At 38.7% G+C, this 11,899-nt stretch overlaps 1 protein-coding gene across 1 annotated transcript in view; it reads left to right on the forward strand.

Moving 5' to 3' along the window:
- The window catches only part of GOLGA4 (golgin A4), a 179,075-nt gene that overhangs the window by 48,607 nt on the left and 118,569 nt on the right, over nucleotides 1–11,899 (forward strand). The window contains exons 6-7 of the mRNA XM_072726415.1: nucleotides 7,527–7,814; nucleotides 7,992–8,071. The gene's annotated coding sequence lies outside the window, so the exon portion shown is untranslated. The remainder of the gene's footprint in view (nucleotides 1–7,526; nucleotides 7,815–7,991; nucleotides 8,072–11,899) is intronic.

Here is an 11,899-nt window from a genome sequence, read left to right on the forward strand (position 1 = left end):
CTTGACATTTAATAGTGAAACTTGCAAATTCAAAGATAAAGATAAAATCCTTAAAGCAGCTCGAGACAAGAGATTCTTAACTTATATGGGGAGAAATAACGTTAACAGCAGACCTCTCCACAGAGACCTGGCAGGCCAGACAGGGCTGGCAGGATATATACAGGGTACTAAATGAGAAGAAGATGCATCCAAGAATACTTTATCCAGCAAGGCTCTCATTCAGAATAGAAGGAGAGATAAAGACCTTCCAGGATAGGCAGAAACTGAAAGAATATGTGACCACCAAACCAGCTCTGCAAGAAATATTAAGAGGGACCCTGTCAAAGAAAGAGGGAGCCCAAATAAACAATCCACAAAACAGGGACTGAATAGGTATTATGATGACGCTAAATTCATATCTTTCAATAGTTACTCTAACCATGAATGGGCTAAATGATCCCATCAAAAGATGCAGGATATTGTGCTGGATAAAAAAAGCAAGACCTATCTATTTGCAGTGTACAAGAGAGCCATTTCAGACCTAAGGACACCTCCAGCCTGAAAATGAAGGGGTGGAGAACTATTTACCATTCAAATGGTCCTCAAAAGAAAGCTGGGGTAGCAATCCTCATAATAGATAAATTAGAGTGTATGCCAAAGACTATAGTAAGAGATGAAGAGGGACACTGTATCACACTTAAAGGGTCTATCCAACAAGAAGACTTAGCAATCATGAATATTTATGCTCCTAATGTGGAAGCTGCCAATTAATTATCAATCAATTAATAACCAAAGTAAAGAAATACTTAGATAATAATACATTAATAGTAGGAGACTTCAACATGGCACTTTCAGCAAATGACAGATATTCTAAGCAGAACAGCACCAAAGAAACAAGGGCTTTAAATGATACACTGGACCAAATAGATTTCACAGATATATACAGAACTTACCATCCGGATGCAACTGAATACACATTCTTCTCAAGTGCACATGGAACTTTCTCCAGAATAGACCACATACTGGGTCCCAAATCAGGTCTCAACTAATAGCAAAAGATTGGGATGGTCCTCTGCATATTTTCAGACCACAATACTTTGAAACTAGACGTCAATCACAAGAAGAAATTTGGAAGAAACTCAAACACATGGAGGTTAAAGAGATCCTACTAAAAGATGAATGGGTCAACTAGGAAATTAAAGAAGAATTTAAAAGATTCATGGAAAGTAATGAAAATGAAGATACAACTGTTCAAAATCTTTGGGATACAGCAAAAGTGATCCTAAGGGGAAATACATCGCAATACAAGCCTCCCTCAAAAAAAATTGGAAAAAACTCAAATACAAAAGCTAACCTTGCACCTAAAGGAACTAGAGAAAGAACAGCAAATAAAACCTACACCAAGCAGAAGAAGAGATAATAAAGATTCGAGCAGAACTCAATGAAATAGAGACCAGAAAAACTGTAGAACAAATAAAAAAAAACCAGGAGTTGGTTCTTTGAAAGAATTAGTAAGATAGATAAACCATTAGCCAGCCTTATTAAAAAGAAAAGACTCAAATTAATAAAGTCATGAATGAAAGAGGAGAAATCACAACCAATATCAAGGAAATACAATTCTAAAAACGTATTATGAGCAGCTATATGCCAAAAAATTAGGCAATCTAGAAGAAATGAATGCATTTCTGGAAAACCACAAATTACCAAAACTGGAACAGGAAGAAATAGAAAACCTGAACAGGCCAATAATGAGTGAGGAAATTGAAGCAGTCATCAAAAACCTCCCAAGACACAAAAGTTCAGGGCCAGATGGCTTCCCAGGTAATTCTATCAAATGTTTATAGAAGAAACACTACTAAATCTGTTCTGAAAGATAGAAAGAGATGGAGTACTTCCGCACTCGTTCTATGAGGCCAGCATCACCTTGATTCCAAAGCCAAAGACCCCACCAAAAAGGAGAATTATAGACTAATCTCCCTGATGAACAGAGGCAAAAATTCTCACCAAGATACTAGCCAATAGGATCCAACAATACATTCAGAGGATTATTCACCATGACCAAGTGGGATTTATCCCCAGGATGCAAGGGTGGTTCAACACTCATAAAACAATCAACATGATAGATCACATCAACAAGAGAAAAAACAAGAACCATATGATCCTCTCAATAGATGCAGAGAAAGCATTTGACAGAATATAGCATCCATTCCTGATCAAAACTCTTCAAAGTGTAGGGATAGAGGGAACATTCCTCAATATCTTTTTTTTTAAGATTTTATTTATTTATTCATGAAAGACACACACACACACAGAGGAACAGACACAGGCAGAGGGAGGAGCAGGCTCCATGCGGGAGCCAGATGTGGGACTCGATCCTGGGTCTCCAGGATCACACCCTGGGCTGAAGGTGGCACTAAACCTCTCAGCCACCCAGCTGCCCCCATTCCTCAATATCTTAAAAGCCATCTATGAAAAAAAGCCTACAGCAAATATCGTTCTCAATGGGGAAAAACTGAAAGCCTTTCCCCTAAGATCAGGAATGCGACAGGGATGTCCACTCTCACCACTGCTATTCAACATAGTACTAGAAGTAATTAGACAACAGTAAAATTAGACAACAGTAATTTTTGGACAGTAATTAGACAACAAAAAGAAAGAAAAGGCATTCAAATTGGCAAAGAAGAAGTCAAACTCTCCCTCTTCGCAGATGACATGATACTGTACATAGAAAACCCAGAAGACTCCACCCCAAGATTGCTAGAACTCATACAGCAATTCAACAATGTGGCAGGATACAAAATCAATGCACAGAAATCAGTTGCATTTCTATAAACTAACAATGAGACTGAAGAAAGAGAAATTAAGGAGTCAATCCCATTTACAATTGCACCATATACAAAAGTATAAGAGACCTAGGAATAAACCTAACCAAAGAGGTAAAGGACCTATACCCTAAAAACTATAGAACACTTCTGAAAGAAACTGAGGAAGACACAAAGAGATGGAAAAACATTCCATGTTCACAGATTGAAAGAATAAACATTGTGAAAATGTCTATGCTACCCACGGCAATTTACACATTTAATGCAATCCCTATCAAAAAACCATGGACTTTCTTCACAGAATTGGAAAAAATAATCTTAAGATTTGTATGGAATCAAAGACTCCGAATAAGCCAGAGAAATACTGAAAAAGAAAACCAATGCCAGGGGCATCACAATGCTGGATTTCAAGCTGTATTACAAAACTGTGATCATTAAGCAGTGCGGTACTGGCACAAAAAAACAGACACATAGATCAATGGAACAGAACAGAAAACCCCGAAATGGGCCCTCAATTCTATGGTCAACTAATATTCAACAAAGCAGGAAAGACTATCCACTGGAAAAAGGACAGTCTCTTCAATAAATGGTGCTGGGAAAATTGGACATCCACATGCAGAAGAATGAAACTAGACCACTCTCTTGCACCATACACAAAGATAAACTCAAAATGGATGAAAGATCTAAATGTGACACAAGAATCCATCACAGTCCTAGAGGAGAACACAGACAACAATCTTTTTGACCTTGGCCACAGTAACTTCCTGCAAGATATATCTATGAAGGCAAGGGAAACAAAAGCAAAAATGAACTGTTGGAACTTAAGATAATATCTTCTGCACAGCAAAAGAAACAGTCAACAAAACTAAAAGACAACCTACAGAATGGGAGAAGATATTTGCAAATGACATATCAGGTAAAGGGCTAGTATCCCAGATCTATAAAGAACTTATCAAACTCAACACCCAAGAAACATAAAATCCAACCATGAAGGCAGAAGGCAGAAGACATGAACAGAAATTTCACCAAAGAAGACATACACATGGCCAACAAGCACATGAGAAAATGCTCTGCATCATTTGCCATCAGGGAAATAGAAATCAAAACCACAATGAGGGATCCCTGGGTGGCACAGTGGTTTGGCGCCTGCCTTTGGCCCAGGGCGCGATCCTGGAGATCTGGGATCGAATCCCACGTCGGGCTCCTGGTTCATGGAGCCTGCTTCTCCCTCTACCTGTGTCTCTGCCTCTCTCTCTCTCACTGTGTGCCTATCATAAATAAATAAAAAAATTAAAAAAAAAACAAAAAAACAAACAAACAAAAAAACAAAACCACAATGAGATATGTCACACCAGTGAGAATGGCGAAAATTAACAAGAGAGGAAACAACAAATGTTGGATGGGATGTGGAGAAAGGGGAATCCTCTTGCACTGTTGGTGGGAATGTGCACTGGTACAGCCACTCTGGAAAACTGTGTGGAGGCTCCTCAAAGAGTTAAAAATAGAGCTACCCCACGACCCAGCAATTGCACTGCTGGAAAAGCCAGGACACATGTACCCCAATATCTATAACAGCAATGTACACAATAGCCAAACTGTGGAAGGAGCCATGATGTCCTTCGACAGATAAATGGATAAAAAGATGTGGTATATATGTAGTGTAAATGTGGAATAAATAAATAAATAAATAAATAAATTAATTAATTAATTAATTTATACACACACAATGGAATATTACTCAGCCATCAGAAGAGACGAATACCCACTATTTGCTTTGACATGGATGGAACTGGAGGGTATTATGCTGAGCAAAATAAGTCAATCAGAGAAGGACAATCATCATATGGTTTCACTGACACATGGAATGTAAGAACTAGTGAAAGGGATTATAAAGGAAAGGAGGGGGGAAAAACTAGAGAGGGAGACCAACCATGCGAGACTTCTAACTCTGGGAAACAAACAAAGGGTTGTAAAGGGGAGGTGTGTGGGAGGATAGGGTAACTGGGTGACGGGCACCGAGGAGGGTACTTGATGGGATGAGCACTGGGTGTTTTTTTTTTTTAATTTTTTTTAAATTTTATTTATTTATGATAGTCATACAGAGAGAAAGAGAGAGAGGCAGAGACACAGGCAGAGGGAGAAGCAGGCTCCATGCGCCGGGAGCCCGATGTGGGATTCGATCCCGGGTCTCCAGGATCGTGCCCTGGGCCAAAGGCAGGCGCCAAACCGCTGCGCCACCCAGGGATCCCTATACATTTGTTTTTATTTAAGTTCGATCTGCCAACATATAGTATAACACCCAGTGCTGGGATCCCTGGGTGGCGCAGCGGTTTGGCGCCTGCCTTTGGCCCAGGGCACGATCCTGGAGACCCGGGATCGAATCCCACATCGGGCTCCCGGCGCATGGAGCCTGCTTCTCCCTCTGCCTGTGTCTCTGCCCACCCCCCTCTCTGTGTGACTATCATAAATAAAAATTAAAAAAATGTATAAAAAAGAAAAGGAGACTAAGAGAGGTATCTTAAAATCTCCAACTGTAATTGGAGATTTAAAAATTTGTCCTTTCATTTCAGTTTTTGCTTCATAGCTTCATGAAGCTATGTTATTATATAGATACACATTTAGGATTATGTTTTCTTGATGAGTTGACCTTTTCTTTATTTTGAAATGTTCTTTAGGGGCACCGGGGTGGCTTAGTAGGTTAAGCCTCCGACTCTTGGTTTTTGGCTCAGGTCAAGATCTCAAAGTTGTGAGACAGAGCCCTGCATCTGGCTCCACACAGAGAATGGATTCTGCTTTAGATTCTTTCTCCCTCTGCCCCTCCCCTTCTCAAATAATCTTAAAAAAGAAATAAATGTTCTTTATTTTTGTAATACTTCTTGTCTTGAAGTCTACTTTATTTGATATTAATACAGTTATATCAGCTTTCCTATGATTCAGGTTTGCATAGTATACTGGATTCTCTGGTGCATTGTTCAGATGTGCTTTCAGAACTAAGGCATTCATTTTGCAAGCAGCTAGTAGTGTGGCTACATATGACTCACACCTGTCTGTATTGTCCCAACCCCTCCGGCCTTTCCCCTCTAACAAGTTCTAACACATTTCTTGTAAGTAAATCTCAGAGTCTGTTACCAGGGGAACTTGATCTGTGATATATGGTATATTCTTTTCCATGCTTTTATTTATTTATTTTTTTTAAAGGATTTTGTTTATTTATTAGTGAGGGACACAGAGAGAGAGAGGCAGAGACAGAGGCAGAGGGAGAAGCAGGCTCCCTGCAGGGAGCCCGATGCAGGACTCAATCCTGGAACCCTGGTATCACACCCTGAGCCAAAGGCAGAAGTTCAACCGCTGAGCCACACAGGTGTCCCTTTTCCATGTTTTTATGATTAACTTATCTGTGTCTTTATATTGAAATTGCATGCCTTAAAAACAATATATAGTTGGATCTTGCTTTTCTATTCATTATGACCATCTCTGCTTTTTCATCCAAGTATTTAATTAATCTATATTGAGTGTAATTTTTATATGATTAGCTTTAAGCCTACCATCTTCTTCCTTGTTTTTTATTTGTCACATTAGTTCTTTGTTCCCTTTTCATTGCTGTCTTCTTTTTTATTATGTTTTAGGATTGTATCTTACATCTTCTATGGGACTTAAATCTTTTGTTTTAGTGTTTCTTTTTTTAGTGGTTGTTCTAGGCATTACAATATGCATTCTTAACTTACCACAGTCTAACCTGAATTAATGTTGTACTACACATATAATGTAAGAACCTATAGCAGTATACATGCTTCCATTTATTAACTTTTTGTCCTTTGTGTTATTATTTTTTTTCTTTGTGTTATTATTATCATAGATTTTACCTCATTGTATGTTAAGCCCTCCCCCCCACCAATGTATGGTCATGATTTTTGTTTTAAGTGGTTAATTTGATTTAAAAAAAGATTTTATTTATTTACTTCAGAGAGAGAGGGAGAGAGACAATATGCAAGCAGAGAGAGAAGCGGAGGAAGAAGGAGAAGAGAGTCCCAAAGCCAACTCTGTGCTGAGTGTAGAGTCCAACTCCAGGCTTGATCCCATGACTCTGAGATCATGACCTGAGCTGAAATCAAAAGTCAGACACTCAACTGATTGAGCCACTGACCCAGGTGCCCCAACAGTCAATTTTATTTTTTTATTTTATTTATTTTAAGATTTTATTTATTTATTCATGAGACACACACACACACACACACACACACACACACAGAGAGAGAGAGAGAGAGAGAGAGAGAGAGAGAGAGAGGCAGAGACACAGGCAGAGGGAGAAGCAGGCTCCATGCAGGGAACCTGACACGGGACTTGATCTCGGGTCTCTAGGATCAGGCCCTGGGCTGAAGGTGGCGCTAAACCCCTGAGCCACCCGGGCTGATTTTAAAGAAATTAAGAGAAAAAAATAGTCTTTCATATTTATCTGCATATTTGTCATTTTGGGATTTCTTCCTTCTCTCTTGTATATCCATCTGGAGTCATTTCTTGAGCACTTCTTATAGTTCAAGTTTGCTGGTAAAGAGTTTTCTCAGCTGTTCTTTTTCAGAAAATGTCTTTATTTTGCTTTCATTATAAATGAATGCTTTCTTTGCATTTTTTAAATTTGTTTCAGCATTTTAAAGATGTTGTTCCATGAAGTCATTATTTTTTTTTCTTTGTGTATAACATGTCTTTTTTCTCCGGCTGCTTTTTAAGGTCTTCCATACTGTTGGGAAGAATAAAGTGACTTACTTTCAATTCTCAAGGGAGACTTTGAAGAGGACGGGGTGGAGTACCACAGTCTACTATGGAATCTACTGCCTGGAAGCTCAGTCCCCTTCCCATGTGGTGTTATTCTAGCCTGAATAGCTCAGAGTGAGATAAGTGTAAAATTAAAGAATACTGAGTCTTCAAAATTGCCTGGATGGTGAAGTAGCAAAGAATACTGAGTCTTCAAAATTGCCTGGATGGTGAAGTAGCATGGGCCAACTTCTGTGGGTAAAGGTAAGAGTTTTCCTAAAGGTTGGTAGATTTGCCCTGTAGAATCTAGTAGAGAATGCTCCTGCAGAGGGGTCCTTATGGACAGAGACCAGGGAATAAGATTAAGGATTAAGGTCTAGGGATGGATAATTTCAAGTAATATCCTACAAAGGATAACACTTTTTTTTTCGTTACTTTAAGGAATCTCTACATCCAATGTGAGGCTCAAACTCACAACCTCGAGATCAAGAGTTACATGTTCTTCTGACTGAGCCAGACAGGTAACCCAAGGTTATAGGTTTTGAAGTTTTTTTCCTTAAACTATGGGAAAAGTTGTATTTAGCATATAGTTTTTTTGTTTTTATTTAAATATAGTTGACATACAGTGTTACACTAGTCTCAGGTGTATAATTTGGTGATTTGACAAATTTATATGTTATGTATGTTTAGCACAAGTGTAGTTACCATCTGTCCCATTACATCACTATACAGTATCATTGACTGGATTCCTTATGCTGTGCCTTTTATTTCCATGACTTATTCATTCCATAACTGGAAGTCTGATCTCCCACTCCCCTTCACCTATTTTGCCCAATCCCCATCCCCTATTTAGCATATAGTTTAGATTTCTTCCTCTAATATTCCATAATTCCTTTAGTGTTTTTCCAATCTGCTAATAAACTTGGTAAGTCTGCCTGTCTTGAATAGGGCTGTAATGGAAGGAAATGAGAGTTGGGTCCATAAAGATATTTAGTATTTCCCCCAAATGCAACTCGTTTTTCTCCTCCCTCCTGATTCTCATCCTACAAAGTCCCTTAGAGGTATAGCATCAAGGTACCCAGGGAGACTGCAGTCATGATTTCCAGACTGAGGCTAATAGCAAATGAAGAGGTTTCCCACAGTAGAATGGGATTTAGTAGAGACTTAAAGAAGAATCGTAGAAGACCAAGGAACACTCTATTTCCCCAAATTTACTTAGAGGGAGTTGTCCCTTAGGGAAAATGAAAAGCTAATATCTAGGTTACATGAATTTTATAATATAATCTGAAAGATCTATGATAACATACACACTTGTAACTAGTTTTTAACTTTGCTTATATTTAATTGGAAATCAAAACAAAATGCCATGTCATCTTTTTATTGTCAAAACATTTTTTAAAAGATTTTTTTTATTTTTTCATGAGATACACAGAGAGAGGCAGAGACACAGGCAGAGGCAGAATGTAGGACTCGATCGCAGGACCCAGGATCCTGCCCTTAGCGGAAGGCAGACACTCAATCGCTGAGCCATCCAGGAGTCCCAAAACATTTTTTAAAATATGGAAATGGGAGGAGTGCCTGAGTGGCTCAGTTGCTTCAGCATCTGCCTTTGGCTCAGGTCATGATCTCAGGGTCCTTGGATCTAGCTGTGCGTTGGGCTCCCTGCTCCGTGGGGAGTGTGCTTCTCTCTCTCCCTTTGACCCTCCCCTATGTCTGTCTGAGGTCTCTGTCTCTCAAATAAATAAAATTTTTTAAAAAAAATGGAAATAGGCATTTCCACTGTTGATAAAAACATAAATTGGTATTCATTTTGGAGATCAAGTTGGCGTTAACAATACATAATGAATGGATCCTTCAATTACATTTCTGGAAATTTTCCACAGAAACACACACAAATACACAAACATATTTATGAAATTGTTCACTTTATATTGTTTAATAGCAAAACCTGGAGAGAAGTGGAATATCCATTAATATATGGATACTGATACATCAATTATAAGTCCTACTTCATCCATAGTATAAAATACTATGCAGCCATTAAAGAGATAGAAATACAGGTACTGGGCAGCCCCGGTGGCGCAGCGGTTTAGCGCCGCCTGCAGCCCAGGGTGTGATCCTGGGGATCCGGAATGGAGCCTGCTTCTCTCTCTCTCTCTCTCTCTCTCTCTCTGTCTCTCATGAATAAATAAATAAAATCTTAAAAAAAAATACAGGTATTGGTTAGAAATGATATTAGTGGTATATTAATTGAGAAAAGCAAGATGAATAATATTTATAATCGATTTTTAATAAAACAATTAAAATTACAAATATATAATTACATTTACACATCTATATTTTCATAAATGCAGAAGGAAAATGGAAAGAGTACAAACTAAGTTATTAATAAGGGCTGTCTGGGGGCATAAGATTATACAGTTGACCTTGAACAATGCAGGGGTTAGGGATGCCAACCTCCTGCATAGCTGAAAAATCTGTTAACTTTTGTCTTCCCCAAAACGTAACTAATGACTGGCCTACTGTTGACCAAAAGCCTTATTGATAACACAAACAGTTGACTAACACATATCTTGTATGTTATGTGTATTATAGATTGTATTCTTACAATTAAGCAAGCTACAGAAAAGAAAGTATTAAGAAAATTGTAAGGAAAATACATTTACAGTTTTGTACTGTATTTACTGAAAAAAAAATCCATGTATAATTTCACCTGTGCAGTTCAAATCTGTGTTGTTCGAGGGTCAACTGCACTTTTGTTTTTGTTACAGTGAGTATATTACTTTTGTAATAATAGGTAAAAATACAGTGTGATACATACGTTAACAGCTTATAAGACTGAAGTTGTTTAGAGGGGAGCATGATTAACTCCCTTGACGTGTGTGTGGGTTTAGGGGTGGTGTTGGGAAAGGCTTGAAGGGGGAGATGACGTGGGTAGCATTATCAAGATAGACAAGAAAGGTGGAAAAAGAAGAAATATACAAAGTCATGGAGGAAAATAAGTACGCTGGATTCATTAAGGTTTTCAAAACTGCTACCAATAACCTGGGGACTAAAAAAAGAAAGGCAAGGAGGTAGACAAAAGCTGGATGTTCAAGGGAACCACAAGTTAATTTGAAATTTCTGGAGGTTTTAAGTGTGAAGTGTGGAGAGGGTGCATTACAAGAGACAGCAGGAGCCAAGCTGCCAAGGGTTTCTTATACAGCCTGGAAATTTGAATAGTGTCCTGTAGGACAAGGAGTTCACTGATGAGGTTTCAGCAGGAGAGTAACATTAGCTTGGAGAGAAGCCAATTTCGAAACTGGGGGATCATATTAGTGGTGAGATGTTATGAAGCTTGAAACTAATGGCAGGTTAAATAGGAAAGAGAATGGATTTAAGAAATATTTCCGAGTAAAAGACACAGGGCTTGGTGAGTCTCTGGATAAGGGTGAAGAATGAGAGGAATGTTTTGACTAACTTCAAGTTTTCACTTGGGTAACTGGGCAGATGGAGATGACACCAGCCAAGGCAGAAAATACAGATGGCAAGGCAAGCTTGCAAAGAGGAAGATGCAAGAGGGTGAGAGGAAACACAGAAGAGGCAAATCAGGATGGTGATGGTAGGGAGTGTAGTAGCAGATGATTTCAGTTTCAGACATGTTGAATTGAGATGCCTATATACTATTAAGAGAAATTGTTCAGTAGGCAGCTGGATGTATTAAGACTAAATAATTCTGTAGAAATGTAGTGTCAGGCCCTGTACTGGAGACCAGGCACAAAAACAGCCAGTTTTTGCCCTCCTGACAGCCTAATGAAGACGCTATAGTCTGGAGCTCAGGGGACAGGTCTAGGCTGGACCTCTCAACACAGAGAAGGACAATGTTAGAAGCAAGGAGAGAATGAAACTCTCAGAAATTTAAAGTATCATTTACTATGAGCTATATACTCTATGCACATCAAACTTCACAACATTCCCATGAAATATTAAAATGAGGAAAATGAGGGCAGAGAATTAAGACTCAGAAGTCACCATCTGGCCTTTGGGCTGAATTTTATTGTATGAGCTGTTTTGCTGCAGTGATTTAAAAATATCTCTGGATGAGTTTGCACTATCTAGTTTGTTATTTTCCCCCATTCTTCATTGTCTTAGACCATAAGTATGTACTCATAGTCTTTCTGCCCCCTTCAGGCATTTGACTTTGTACTATGTGGCCAAAGTCACAATGCTTCTACTTTCTTGGTAAATATATGTATTCACTATGAGATAAGAGAGGACTTAGCCCAGTTGTCAATGGATGCAACGTTCAGACTAGGCCCCGTTCTGGCTCTACCACATTTAGGGATCAGGTGACATCATCTTACAGAGCA

The sequence above is a fragment of the Vulpes vulpes genome, chromosome 11 (assembly GCF_048418805.1).
Source record: "Vulpes vulpes isolate BD-2025 chromosome 11, VulVul3, whole genome shotgun sequence".
NCBI classification, from domain to species: Eukaryota; Metazoa; Chordata; class Mammalia; order Carnivora; family Canidae; genus Vulpes; species Vulpes vulpes.